Source organism: Mytilus galloprovincialis, chromosome 4 (assembly GCF_965363235.1).
Source record: "Mytilus galloprovincialis chromosome 4, xbMytGall1.hap1.1, whole genome shotgun sequence".
In the NCBI taxonomy this organism is placed as follows: Eukaryota; Metazoa; Mollusca; class Bivalvia; order Mytilida; family Mytilidae; genus Mytilus; species Mytilus galloprovincialis.
The window spans coordinates 68092622-68107950 of record NC_134841.1 but is presented as its reverse complement, the minus strand read 5'-3'; positions in this window follow the sequence as shown (position 1 = coordinate 68107950).

Here is a 15329-nt window from a genome sequence, read left to right as displayed (position 1 = left end):
CCACGGAGTTCAGTATTTTTGTGATTCTACTTTTTATTCTTGTCATTTTGATAATTGAAATATTTCAGCGGAAGCAAGTATAAAACTGCAAACCAAAGTGTTATTTTTGCTTCAATTAACACAATTACAATGAAATACAATTTCCGTGCCATGAATGAATTGTGTATAATAAATGAAATTTATCGTCAGCTGCAACTTTTGGCATTTATACACAAATTAATAATTCTTATCGTTCAACAACGGGTGTTTTGTCCCGACGACTTTGAATGAAAGCAGTGTGAAACAGTAAAAACTAAAATGTGAAATTTGATTGCGTTGTCAAGGTTAGCAAAACTATGCTATTCTCAAAGATGAAAGTTTGTTTTTTTTCTTTATATAAACTGAAAATATATCTATTTTGTATTATTTGATGATTCTTATTCTTAACATATTTTCGTGTATAAATGGAATTGCTAGAATATTTTATATACAATATATGCGATCATCAAAGATTGGATTATTGAGTTAATAGGTTCAGCCTAAATGCATACACATTTACTTTGATCACCTATAATTGATAGCAGCACATATCCTGCTTAAACATATTTAACTAGAAAGGATTTATCAGTTTTATTCTTGTCTCCAGAACAGCTTAACTTGAATATAGCTTCCTCTAATTAAAATAATAGCGGCTATAGAAAGTATTAAACCATTCAACTTCAAAGACTCTTGTAAGTTTTTTTTATCAACTGATCAGACGGATCGTTACTGATTCAATTAAAAACGTTCGTGATTATATCTAAATGTATTTTTTCTTCTTTAAAGTAAAACAGCAATATAGCATAACTATATGATAATGCTATAAACATTGAACATGTATATTGATACATTAATTTCTCACCTAAATGTAAAAACAAAACCAGAAAGTCTTTACTTCCTTTATTGTCCAAGTCTGATGAAGATGATGATTGATGAAGATAAAATGTGCTTAACGACCAGTGGCAAATATTTCATGCATATTCAGGACAAGAACAAGTTTACAATAAATACTATAGGTAGATGTTGAAAAAATAGAGGTCATCTGGGATGATGGTCGGGGAAATTTGGACTGCCACTGGAAAATGAGGGTATATTGGATAAGGACAGAAATTTTGCCTTGCAACAGGCCACCTACGGACCCCTCAAAGAGTTGTTGCAAGGGTTCTTAACGTGCAAAGAGCGTGGCACTCTCCTTACACGAGGCATCGGATTTAACGTCCCCAATCTGACCGGACGTGACTGCGAACTTGATACATCCCGCAGCGCCAAACGGACGCCCCACTTCGGCAAGCGTTTTACTGCCGGTCGGAAGAAGACCAAGTGACCATATTTCTATTCCCCAGTCACCCTTGGGATAGTATGACTATCTTTTAGTTTAGTATATATATGAATAAAATAAAACACTAAAAGTAACAGTAAAAAAATCTTCCACAGTATAGATATAAACATTTGGTCTAAAACATTAACTTTCCTTCACTAATTCTCAAATGTAGGGACGTGTTGAAGTATATTTCCAGTTGCATGAATTCGGCAAAAGAGAAGTCTTTTATAATCACATTGTCAAGATGATTGTCTTCATGATTACGTACGGAAGACGTGTTTTCAAACAAATAATCGGCATTCCCATGGGAATAACAGGTTCTTGCAAACTTCTTGTTTTATTTATATGATGCTTGCTTATAAAGAATAAAAAGAAGCTATCATCATCCTCTACTTTCACGTAATACACATAACAGATGCAGTTAAGACCGTCTCATATCATGTAAAATTAACAATGAGAGCGAACGTGACTACAAAAGATATAATTTCAGCCTCCTAATTGTGAGCTTTCATTGAAGATTTGATATAAAATATGATAACGTTCATTCTGTATGTAGCGACCTTCAAGCACTGCCTCCACATGCAGTTCATATCTCTTAGTTAGTACAGAGCTAGCATTTCCCAACACAATTTTATATGATAAAGGGCGGCTGCGTACAAGGAAACCATTGAACAAAATGTTCAAAGAGGCGAGGTTTAAATCCTAAAATTTTACGGACGACATCACGAGTTGGTTGACTGTTATGGAATATCTATTTTATAGATACCTTCAGGTAATAATCCACAGATTTAAACAATGAATCAACGGTACTAAAAATAAGGGCCCTTATGATAATGTATCGCTAAACTGTTGATATTAATGTCCTTTGGTTTTGTGAGTCTTTGTTTACCCCTTGGTTTTGATTGTTATTGCCTTCGTTTTAGTCCAATACTAACATGTAATCATGTTTAACCTTCTCAACTTGGGCGTTGTTGAGTCTCAAAATCATATCAAAAATTTCTTGCTAAAGTCTAGCTGACAAGGTACGAAATTAAAGCTAAGTTTCTTTAAGGTCATCTGTCTGCTTTATATCATGCGTTTAGTTTTAATTTTTAGAACCGTAAACAACCCAATAAAGCTTGAAGGAAATTCAGTAAGGTTGCATTGCAGTTAAAAATGTATCACTGCCCTCCCCAGGTATGTGCATTGTGGACTTCTCGATTGGATTTTCCTCCAAGTTCAGTATTTTTGTGATTTTACTTTTTGCATGCCATGAACAACGCATTTATCCTTAACAAATAATATGTGCAACCCTTTCACCGTTCGCGACATACTGTTTAAGGACTTGCATGGCCGATGAGGTACACAAAGCAGCAGACTATTACCCTTCGCCCATTTTGAAGTTCCTGCGATACATTGCTTTGTGGTTTTGTTATTAATCGATTTTCATGATTTGAACAGCGGTACGATTCTGTTGCCTTAATTTTGCCATGACCTATAACGAATACACATATGAAACATTTTAAATTTATAAACTTCTACACCCAGGTAATTTTAATTAGCCGTTACGATTTTTTTTTTTACTTTAACTGATAATCGTAAAACTTCCATTGATAGTGTACATGATACAAACATAACAACTGCTAATTCGTCAATTTGAAAGGCAAATGTTTAAGTTAAATTGTCTGATAACACTAGGTATGGTATTTCGAAACTACTAAAACATACTTATTTGCAAAAAAGTTGAATAACAAACAAGAGGCTGTCAGAGCGACAGCAAACCGGATTTATTAATATTTGTTCGTGTCCTGGAATTTTAATTTTTATATTACAAGAACCATAACTGATAACAGTGAAAGTGCAAATCATCAATATCAGACTTGACCTCCAAAAATTGGGGCGAGCGAGCGATTTGAAAATTTAAATAAAAAAAATATTTAATTTGCAAATTTTTGAGGTGAAGCTTAAAAAGTAAAGGCGAGCGATTATAATTTGTTTTTGTAAACATAAAATAGAAGGTTTTAACTATATTAAAACTTGATTTATCACTTGTACCTTGACATTTCTTTAATTTATGAAGTATTTTTTCCCTGTTCAACAAGAAATAATTGAATAAATAAATCTGGTCTATGTATGTGTGACTGACAATTAGAAAATTCTCCATCCAAGTCATAATCAGGTTCAGAACAACCCCTTAATGTTATGAATATCCCTTTTATGAGGGGTCAATATAAGTTATAATATATTTTTTTTTGTAAAAACACTTTTAGTACAAAAGGGCTAATATTTTCCCAAAGAACTATAATATCTATATGGTATTAAATGGTCAAAACATGTCCAAAAATTTTGTAATATTCCTGGACTTTAACCATGTTAACACATTTACTTTAACAGTTTATTATTATTCAAAATAAGTGGACCCCTCTTTTAGAAAAGTTGTTTAAAATATAATGTATTTCTCCTCTTTTTGAGTAAAAAATTCTAAGTTTTCAAAGGTTTTGTATAGTAGCACTTATATTTCTTATTTTCTTTTCTACAACAGTAAACATGGTAAAATGACCCCTTCAAGGCCCTTGTCTGAGGGATAACCTGATAATAACAAACATAGGTCAAAGTACGGCCTTTTACACAGAGCTTTGATCCAGACCAAACAGCAAGCTATAAGGGACCACAACTTAGTATTATACACAATTCGAACAGGAAAACTAACGATCTAATTTATATTTCAAACGGGAAAATACCAATGAACCACATCAACAAACGATAACTGCTGAACGACAGGTCCCTGAATCAATCAGGACAGGTGCACAAACCTCCAGCGGGTATGACCGTCAGCATACATTATAATTGCAGTTGAAGGCAAATCCTTCAGAATTTCTTTGTACTTTATTTTAACTACCAACATTTTTTGATAGGGAATATAAGTCAAGGGGAAAGAAACCAATGTTTGTTCTGTACAGGTATTTCCGCTGTTATATATTTTTTCGGAGCACTCCCACTTGAAATAAATTGGTTTTATGCTGAAACAAATATTCTCACAGATATTTACAGTGAGGTGGGGTGCTTATAGGTTTAAAATCGTTATATAAAGGTAATACTGTGATTTTAAAAACAAATGTTGAGATCTTTTTATAATATTTACAAAAAAACGGTGCGGGAAATAGACATGATTATATTTCCTAATACGGGAAGCGGGAATATAATAAAAATAAAAAATTCTGTTTTGAAAAAAATAGGTGCGGGCGGGTCCGTCGAACAAGGAATAAAATTGGTGTGGCCTCAGTAACAACATATTAAAATTTGAAAAGCTTTGGTTGATTGGTTTATGAGTAAATGCAACATGACTGGTAACACAATTTCTCAATCTTTCAAGAACCATAACTCCTAAACAGAAAAAATTAAAATCGCCATTATTGACCTTGACCTCAATTTTGTCATCAGTAACAACATATTTGAATTTTAAAAGCTTTGTTTGAACGGTTCGTGAGTAAATACACGGGCACAACCGGCAACACCATTTTTCAATCTTTCAAGAACCACAACTCCAGAACCGTAAAAGTAAAAATCGTCATTATTGAACATGACCTCCATTTTGTTGTCAGTAACAACGTATTAAAATTTTTAAAGCTTTGGTTGAACGGTAAATGAGTAAATGCACGGACAACATCTGGCTGCCGCCAGCCCGCCGTACATCCCCAAATCAATAACCGAAATTTTTGTCACAAAATGTTTTTGTTAAAAACTATGAAATAGTAAATGAGTAACACAAACTAAGTTTCAAACATTTGAAAAAAAGTAAAATAAAAAAAGTACTGAACTCCGAGGAAAATTCAAAACGGAAAGTCGTGTGAAATGTCAAAATCAAAAGCTCAAACACATCACGCGAATTGATAACAATTGTCATATTCCTGACTTGGTAAAGGCATTTTCTTATATAGAAAATTGTGGGTTGAACCTGGTTTTATAGCTAGCTAAACCTGTACCTTGTATAACAGTCGCATCAAATTCCATTATATTGACAGTGATGTATATTAGTTTTATATTAGGTTTAGGCAACTAAAGTTGAAGAACGGAAACGAAAAATTAGCATTTTTTATTGTTACAAGTGGACATAATTTCAGAGAGTTAAAATACCAACTTATTACGAGCCTAATCTGTATTTTGTGTATTCCTTTTTTACCACTTCACACAAACCATTGAAAACATTTTAAAATGTCAAAAATGAGAATGCATGCATCCTTTTTCAAAACTAAACATACTGGACATATAGTGACAAGTATTATACTTTAAAGTTATTATCATTAACATTTGATATAGATTATAGTTCTCGGAGGAAATTGGGTAACTCGCGTGTGAAATAATTCGAATGAAAGATTAATGACGGTAAATCATCGGTCATGAAGATATAAAGGTTTAACAGATTACAACTAGTGTCGAATAAACATTTTTATTGCGCAATGTTTCACCTCTTGTTATACCGGAACAATGTAAACGACAATGTTGTAGTTGTAATAAATATGTTTATATTTTTTCTAAGTTTTGTCTGTGTTTCTTGAATCAAAAGAAAAGTAATCATAACAGATATATATTTACTATGTCTTGTTTGTGTCTTCCGATTCAAAAGATAACTGATCTCAACAAACTGCTTGTAACCTGATATCAAAAAAGGCAACATTAGAAAAAACACAATCTTAGACATGATAAAAATGTCATTAATTAGTTTAGTGTAGACCCATCGTTTAAATCAACCAATTCGTGATTGTGTTTATAATATTTACGGAGTGTAATGTTAAGTCTTTTATTCTCATAAATCTGTTGGGAGTAGTTTCTGCGCAAAGAGCACACTCCTGTATTTACACACCAGACGACGGAGCATAGGGTATGTTACTGTTTGATAAAAGTCTAAAAGTAAAATAATAGTGTATAACAGAATTCCGTTGGGTCAAAGCATAATTCATCAGTTACATTATTCTATGCGTTACCCCAATGTAATTAAATCTATCTTATACTGGATTGGAGATAAAGTCAAAGTAACTTTGTTAGTGATTAAGATTCGAGGAACATTACACATTAAAATGTCCAATTACAGTATAATTTATATCTTTCCACCTACAACTTTCCCACATTATTCTGCTATATGAGTTAAAAAAAAGGTACGTAAAGTATGGGAACTTCTACTACAATATTTGTATCTGTATCTTTGCATTGACAGTTTCATTTTATACTTTGAAACATTTACTGGATACTTTAATTTAAAAAAAACAAGAAAGCATTACGCAACGGTTACAGATTTTAAATTAAAGCTATTGAAATTACTTACTTCTGTTAAGATTATTAATTAATTGAAATCAATAAAACTATGCATTAAGTGCAAACTGATAATTTTCACAACACTGTAATGATAGATTTCCTTGCATGTTTGCATTAAGAATATCAACGTTTAAATTAAACAAACATTGGTTAATTGGATAATGTAGGACCAAATACTAGGTATATGTAACCCGATTAACTAATTCCCAAATGATGCAATCTTCATAATGGTTTACAGAAAACTTCATCGATGAATGAACTCAACGTCCATGTATTAAAACATCAATGCTACGTCAACTAGAATTTGTTTAGCATTTGGTTTATTCGATTTATTTTTAATCGCTTAGCTTCCATGGACAAACACTTTACCTCCATTGACCTTAATTGGATTTTACCTTTTTTTAGGTACACAGCATATCACATATTAAATTACATGTTCATCATTGGCTTTTAAATGGGTGATAAATTAAAATATAACAATTTCCAAAATAAACCCGTTTCTTAACTGCTAAACAAATATCATATACATGTAAAAAAACTCATTTAATTTTGCTGCCTTGGCAAAATTCACATTAAAATAGTAATCTCATATCGTAACATTGGGTCTACATATGGCTATTTTTTTTTTAAATTTCAATACACAATATATACAATAACTATATACAACTACGAAATTCTAATCTTTATAAACTTTTTTGGATTGCATAGGTTTATTTATTCTATTAAACTTATAAACTAAACCTGAAACTACATGTTTTTTGTAAGTAAATAAAGGCAACAGTAGTATACCGCTGTTCGATACTCATAAATCGATTGAGAAAAAAACTAATCCGGGTTATAAACTAAAACTGAGGGAAACGAAACAAATATAAGAGAACAACAATGGCCATTTTCTATTATCTTAATTCAGCCTGTTACCTTCAATCAGTTACAACAAATTTAATATAAATACCGATCAATCAGAAAAAAAAATACATATACATATATAACTTTGTAATAATAAAAAAAAAGAACAAACCTACCAATTTTTTAATACGCCAATGTTTTTTTTCCTAAATGACCAGCGAAATAAGGATTGGGAAGTATTTTGATTGACTTTTTGTTGTGTTAATATATGGAAATAAAGGCAACAGTAGTATATCGATGTTCTAAACTCATAAATCCATGGACAAAAAACAAAATCGGGGAAACAAACTAAAACTGAGGGAAACGCATGAAATATAAGCCATGGACAAAAAACAAAATCGGGGAAACAAACTAAAACTGAGGGAAACTCATTAAATATAAGAGGAGAACATCGACACAACATTAAAATGTGACACACACACACACACACACAGAAACGGACTAAGCATTAGACAAAATCCTATGAGAATAACAAATATAACATCAAAACCAAATACATGAATTTGGGATAGATAAGTACCGTGACACGTCTTATAGTAATGTGAATTCACACTCAAAAATAAGAGAAAACAAACGACACAACGTTAAAATGTAACACACACAGAAACGAACTATAATATAACAATGGCCATATTCCTGACTTGGTACAGGACATTTTTAAAGGAAAAAATGGTGGGTTGAACCTGGTTTTGAGGCATGTCACACCTCCCTCTTTTATGGCCATGTGAAATATAACATTAAAATGACAGCACAACATTACAGGACAACAATATAAATAAATAGAACACAATTGACACAGAAACACACGAATAATAGCTAACAAAAGGCAACAAGTTTAAAATTTTTAATACGCCAGAAGTGCGTTTTGTCCACACAAGACTTACTAGTGACGCCCAGACACAAACGTTTGAAAGCCGAAACAAGTACAAAGTTGAACAGCATCGAGGACCAAAAGTCGTCAAGATTATTACAGATATAAGCATGACATCCGAATTGCAATTGTGATCAACTGAAATACATGTATGTAAATCTTCTGACATCAGACTCGGACTACTCTTGAAATGAATTTTAATGTGCGTATTGTTATGCCTTTACTTTTCTACATTGGCTAGATGTATATGGGGGAGGGTTGAGAACTCATAAACATACTTAACACCGCCGCATTTTTGCGCCTGTCCCAAGTCAGGAGCCTCTGACCTTTGTAAGTCTTGTAATATTTTTTTATTTTACGGACTTTTAACGGATAAAACGGATGTTGAACAATGTGAAACGGACTTCTTCTGGACGTATAACGGATAAAACGGATGATGAACGGATCTGAAACGGATAAATGCCGATTGAAATTTCGCGTCAGAAATGCAAATTAGATTTTTTAAGGTTCATGAATTCTTATTCTTCATAATCGATCTTAGAGTAAGGGCACGTCTTCACAATCAAGTAGCTCTTATTCAGGCCAGACACTGCCTTTTGGCGGCATTTTTAGAACAAACCAAAACCAGTTATACAGAAACATTTTGAATAGTTATGCGATTTACATGTATTATCATTGTCGCCTTTAATTTTACCGTATATATATCTTGGTTATCAGTTTTATCCGGTACGCTTCCGTTAGGTGTTAAAGATTTAACACATGGCTGTAGAAAAAGTTGACTATACTTAAACAATCTTGAAATACATTAAAATTAACAATAACCACACGATGTAACTCTGTACACTAGACACACATAAATTATTTACAAATGACGCGAGTGCAAATTTATATACCATCTAAGGATTAAGTGACCCCATAGTACTGCTTGATTAAACTACTAGTACCTCTACATTGAACCCTTTTCGGTGCCAATGTTTTCAACTTTCTTATTCAAATGTTGTCCGTAGTGATCTGTCTCTGAACTTTTAAGTGTTGTGGTCAATATTGACAATAAGGCAGTGGGTTTAGATGTGACTAAGAATAACTTATATATTTTAAATCTCAACTGAAGAGTCTGGCTTTAAGTCAGAGTCACTGCTATAGCCATGCGTACGTTCTGACTCGTCAAAATACTGCGTACCAAGTCAGGAATGTGACATTAATTGTCCACTCGTTTGATGTGTTTGGGTTTAATTTGATTTTGTCATTTAGTTATGGACATTCCGTTTTGAATTTTCCTAAGAGTTTAGTATTATTGTGATGTTATTGTTCATTTAACAACCGAAGAAAATGTAGATGCAAAGTTTTTTTATTCGCTTGTAAGTTGGACATTGTGTGTTCCCTCAAACTTCGGAAAGCCCGTACGGGTGGAAGGATATTGGAAAGTTTAGAACTTAGTTCTTATATCTTTTGAATTTCGCATATTATCTGAATTTAAGAATGGATTATAGGCCAACGGAACTCTTTTGTTGACCTTTTTAATTTTTTTTAGCTTTATATAGTCCTGGCAAGAAAATGAGAAAATTAAATATCTTCTTTGCCCATCACCCTCGAAAGAAGTAGAAAGCATAGGGTCCTTTTTTAAACACTCATTAGAACCGAGGACAGGGGATCCTTGATTTATTTATATAAATGTAATTGTATATCATATAGATAGATTGTGTTTTGCTTTTTTACTTTTTATGTTTTATGACTATTGTTTTCATATGGTTTTTTGAAATTCATTTTGTGTACGTTTCTGTTATTTGTCACAAACTTATTGTTCAGAGTTTATATGACGATAAATATTTGAATTGAATTGTATAAAATATTTCGATTAAAACCACCATTATTACTTTAAAGAAAATGTTGGAATTAAGCATTAATTTACACTGAACTAGTACACATTTTTGTTAAGGGGCCAGCTACAGATGCGGGAATTTCTTGCTGTGTTGAAAACCTATCGGTGGCCTTCGTCTGTTTTCCACTCTTTTGTCGGGTTGTTGTCTCTTTGACACATTCTCTATTTACATTCTCAATCTTGTATATTATTTGACTGTAATGTATTTCACTCATTTAGTTTTTAAACTCATTCCAGTATTTTCAAGGTTAAAATGTGATAAATCAAGTTGCTTTACAAGTTTACTAAGTAGTAAAAAATGAGTTATTTCGAATTCTATTTTACAAGCCTTTAAAAAGAGATAATAATACTTTCGGGAATTGACAATTTGGAGAGACGTTTAAAGTCATTAAATAAGCGAAGACGAATTCGCAATGTTTTGTAGTGGATAGCCCCAGAGAATTTAATCATTACAAAATAATTTATTTTTGGCACATTGAAGCTTCTTAAAATAATGATTAAAGTCCTTAGTTGTGGGAGTATTGTTTCCTATATGGTAATAATGGGTTTGTACATTGTACTAACATCGTCAAAATCGAATTGGAGCTTGACATTATAAATGTCTTGGTAGATTGTAGAGTTCGTACTCCTGAATATCAATCACATAAAATGACCCGTTGTTTAACAAATTTCACAGACGACTCCTAATAGGATGTTGTCAGCCCGCCACTAAAGAAATATAAAGCAGCAAAGTGAAAGATCAGATTTTATAAGATAAGCTCCTTTGCAAATATATCTTTAGCAATTACATTTTTCAATTGCAAAATAATTTACACTACTAAAGATAGAAAGATTATGACATATATTCTCTAATATTGGATGGAAATGACCTAGATATTAATGTCTCAAATTTGAATTTAATAAGTTAAGGAGTTTAACAATGTCTTTGTGGTAAACAAAATAGAATACCTAGGAAGATATAAAGTTAATACTACTAGATGTCCTATATAAATGATTAAAGAAACATAACTGAAACGACAAATCGGAAAGTTGAAAATATCCAAAAATTACAGAATCAAGACACAACAGTTATCCCTCAATTTATAAATGTATGTTAAACAGGGTTTATGGTTAATGTATTTTTATAATTAGAAAACTCACATTTAGTACTAGAAATGAAAATGTTACAAATTAAGACCGACAGTAAAACCCTTGTAAGTAATGCGCCCTTTTGGCTGTGGGATGTACAAGTACACAGCAACGTCTGGTCAGAATTGACACGTTGAATGCGATGCCTCGTGAAACATGTCCAAAGAGAATTCCACGGTCTCTTTGCTCTTTAGAAATCGTTACTACAATTCACCGAGGAGGCCGTAAATGGCCTATTGTAAGTCAAAATGTCTGTCTACTATTTTTCTTCATTTTCCAGTGGAAGTCCGAATTCCCTAGCCCTTCACCCATGTTGTCTTTTATCACAGAATCTTCCTGCAGTGAATAATCTAATTTGATCTAGTCCTATACATGTTATATATACATGAAATAGGTGTCGCTCAACAGTAAGCATTGACCAATCAATCAAACTAGGTTCCACAGGAGAAACGGACATGATATACAAAACATAAAATTGTCGTAAGGTTTTATTGTGATTGACAATTGGATATATGTTGATAGCATTCGACGGTTTGAAATGTTGTGTATTCATTTGACGTAAAGATTTTAGTTTTAAAGTATAAAGGAAGATTTAAATAATGTTTCCTTCATTAGCATTCAAATGTTAAAAAATCTTTTTATTCTGAATTAGTTTCCAGTAAAGAAAAACAAAATTCTATTTGAAGAAACTTGTTATAGTGTTTTATCTTAAACGTTTATGCGTAAAACCTGTGACCTAAACTTTCATGGAGTAATCTGCCTTTCTTTTCTTAATTAAAAATAGTTAAAGCTGCTTCTCTTTTCTAAATTAATGATATCTTGATTTATCATTAAAACATTTCCGTCTTTAAACTTCTTAATCTCTGGTGAATGGTGACGTACTATTAACAAACAGATATTAAGATTCTCCCTCGGTTTTTCTAGATTATTTTACGACGGGTGCCATATGTGGAGCAGGATCTGCTTACCCTTCCGGATCACCCCAAGTGTTTGGTGGGGTTTGTGTTGCTTAGTATTTAGTTTTCTATGTTGTGGCATGTGTACTATTATTTGTCTGTTAGAATTTTTGCCATGACGTTGTCCGCTTGGGACCGTCTTTAGCGGAGTTGGGTGGTTTCCCAAGCAGGCAGGTCTGTGCATGTGTATTTAAACCTGCATGTGTCCCGCACGCATTTTCAAAGTACATGTTATCACAGCAGTAAGTAGCCAAAATGGCGCGAGAAAGCCTGTTTCTGCTGCCACCAGCAGCGTGCAGCCTAAAAACAGACATGTCACCAGGTGTGCGCAACTTGTTTAAAAATCCGATCCAATACAACGATATGGGGTCGCCTCAACTTAGCTGCCAACTTATTTTCCCCTCCTCCTTTCGAAAACGGCCTGAGGACTAAATTCATTTATATTATCGTTGAAATTAGACAGATAATTACAAAGCAATATGTAATGACGGTAAACGTTGTTAAATGTTTGGTATAAAGAACCATAAACTAATCTTTTCATCAACACCTTGTACATTATGCTTGGAGCAAGCTCTGATTAAATTATACGTAGATTTTTATTATTTTCTTCATTATGGAAATTGGAAATATTGTTTGAGGCATATTATTGCCTGTGAAGCAAACTTAACTATAACATTTAATCCATTATTCTATTGCAATAAACTATAACATTTAATCCATTATTCTATTGCAATAATTGGGGACTCGAAGTTAATATTACTAAATCCAGTCATGATTTTTAGCAATTCTGATAGACTTCTTTCTACTCAATTTCATTTAAATAATACCCTCCCCCCCCTTAAACGAACACAAAAAATTATACCTACTTGGGTGTCAAATTTTGTATTAATGGCAAATTTACAGATGGCCAACATGAAATGGATAATAAAGGGCTAAAGGCCTTATTTAAACTAAAATAATTGTTTCTCAGGCCATAAACCAAAAATAACTAGAGGCTCTAAAGAGCCTGTGTCGCTCACCTTGGTCTATGTGAATAGTAAACAAAGGAAGCAGATGGATTCATGACAAAATTGTGTTTTGGTGATGGTGATGTGTTTGTACATCTTACTTTAATAAACAGTCTTGCTGCTTACAATTATCTCTATCTATAATGAACTTGGTCCAGTAGTTTCAGTGGAAAATGTTGATAAAAATTTACAAATTTTATGAAAATTGTTAAAAATTGACTATAAAGGACAATAACTCCTTAGGGGGTCAATTGACCATTTCGGTCATGTGGACTTATTTGTAAATCTTACTTTTCTGAACATTATTGCTGTTTACAGTTTAACTCTATCTATAATAATATTCAAGATAATAACCAAAAACAGCAAAATTTCCTTAACATTACCAATTCAGGGGCAGCAACCCAACAACAGGTTGTCCGATTCATCTGACAATTTCAGGGCAGATAGATCTTAACCTGATAAACAATTTAACCCAATGTCAGATTTGCTCTAAATGCTTTGGTTTTTGAGTTATAAGCCAAAAACTGTATTTTACCCCTATGTTCTATTTTTAGCCATGGCGGCCATCTTGGTTGGTTGGCCGGGTCACCAGACACATTTTTTAAACTAGATACCCCAAAGATGATTGTGGCCAAGTTTGGATTAATTTGGCCCAGTAGTTTCAGAGGAGAAGATTTTTGTAAAAGATAACCAAGATTTACGAAAAATGGTTAAAAATTGACTATAAAGGGCAATAACTCCTAAAGGGGTCAACTGACCATTTCGGTCATGTTGACTTATTTGTAAATCTTACTTTGCTGAACATTATTGCTGTTTACAGTTTATCTCTATAATAATATTCAAGATAATAACCAAAAACAGCAAAATTTCCTTAAAATTACCAATTCAGGGACAGCAACCCAACAACGGGTTGTCCGATTCATCTGAAAATTTTAGGGCATATAGATCTTGACCTGATAAACAATTTTACCCCTGTCAGATTTGCTCTAAATGCTTTGGTTTTTGAGTTATAAGCCAAAAACTGCATTTTACCCCTATGTTCTATTTTTAGCCATGGCGACCATCTTGGTTGGTTGGCCGGGTCACTGGACACAATTTTTAAACTAGATACCCCAAAGATGATTGTGGCCAAGTTTGGATTAATTTGGCCCAATAGTTTCAGAGGAGAAGATTTTTGTAAAAGTTAACGCCGGACGACGACGGACGCCGGACGCAAAGTGATGAGAAAAGCTCACTTGGCCCTTTGGGCCAGGTGAGCTAAAAAACTCTACTTCATGTTTTTGACCATACAGTTAAATCAGTCTTAATGTATGGCAATGACATTAACTTTCACAAACTAAACACTCAAGGGGATTACTATTTCAAAAAACTATGTGGAGACCTGGCGGTAGAGAAGGCTCATTTAAGCTTTTGTAAATTTATACTTGGAGTAAGTAAAAAAGCAACAAATATTGCAGTTATGGGTGAACTGGGCAGATATCCTCTATTTTTGAAGGTTTTATTTAATATGTTTAAATACTATAAACGTTTATAAAAAAAATCCGAATTTTTATTATTAAAAGAGGCTTTGAACCTCTCAAAATCTCTACTACCATTTTGCCAGATGGTTATTCTGGTCTAATCAAAACTGAGAGATGTGAGCTCCCGGATGGAACGGTCTATTTACTTACCAGCCACTGGGTACCACAAATCCAAGTCCGTAGATACAAGGCCACTGGAGTTCAGGCTTCTACTACACTCGAAACTCGTGATGAAAATGTACAGGCTACTCCACTAACCACCATTTCAGGAACCCAAACACAAAAGATGCCGGAAATTCCAAAGAAAACGCACGAGGATAAAGAAAGCAGTTGTGACATTATTGCATGTAGATTTTACTAATTGTGTTAAAAGACACAGCCGAACAATGTGTGCATCAAATTCAGTATTATACAAATAATGCGTTCATTTAACT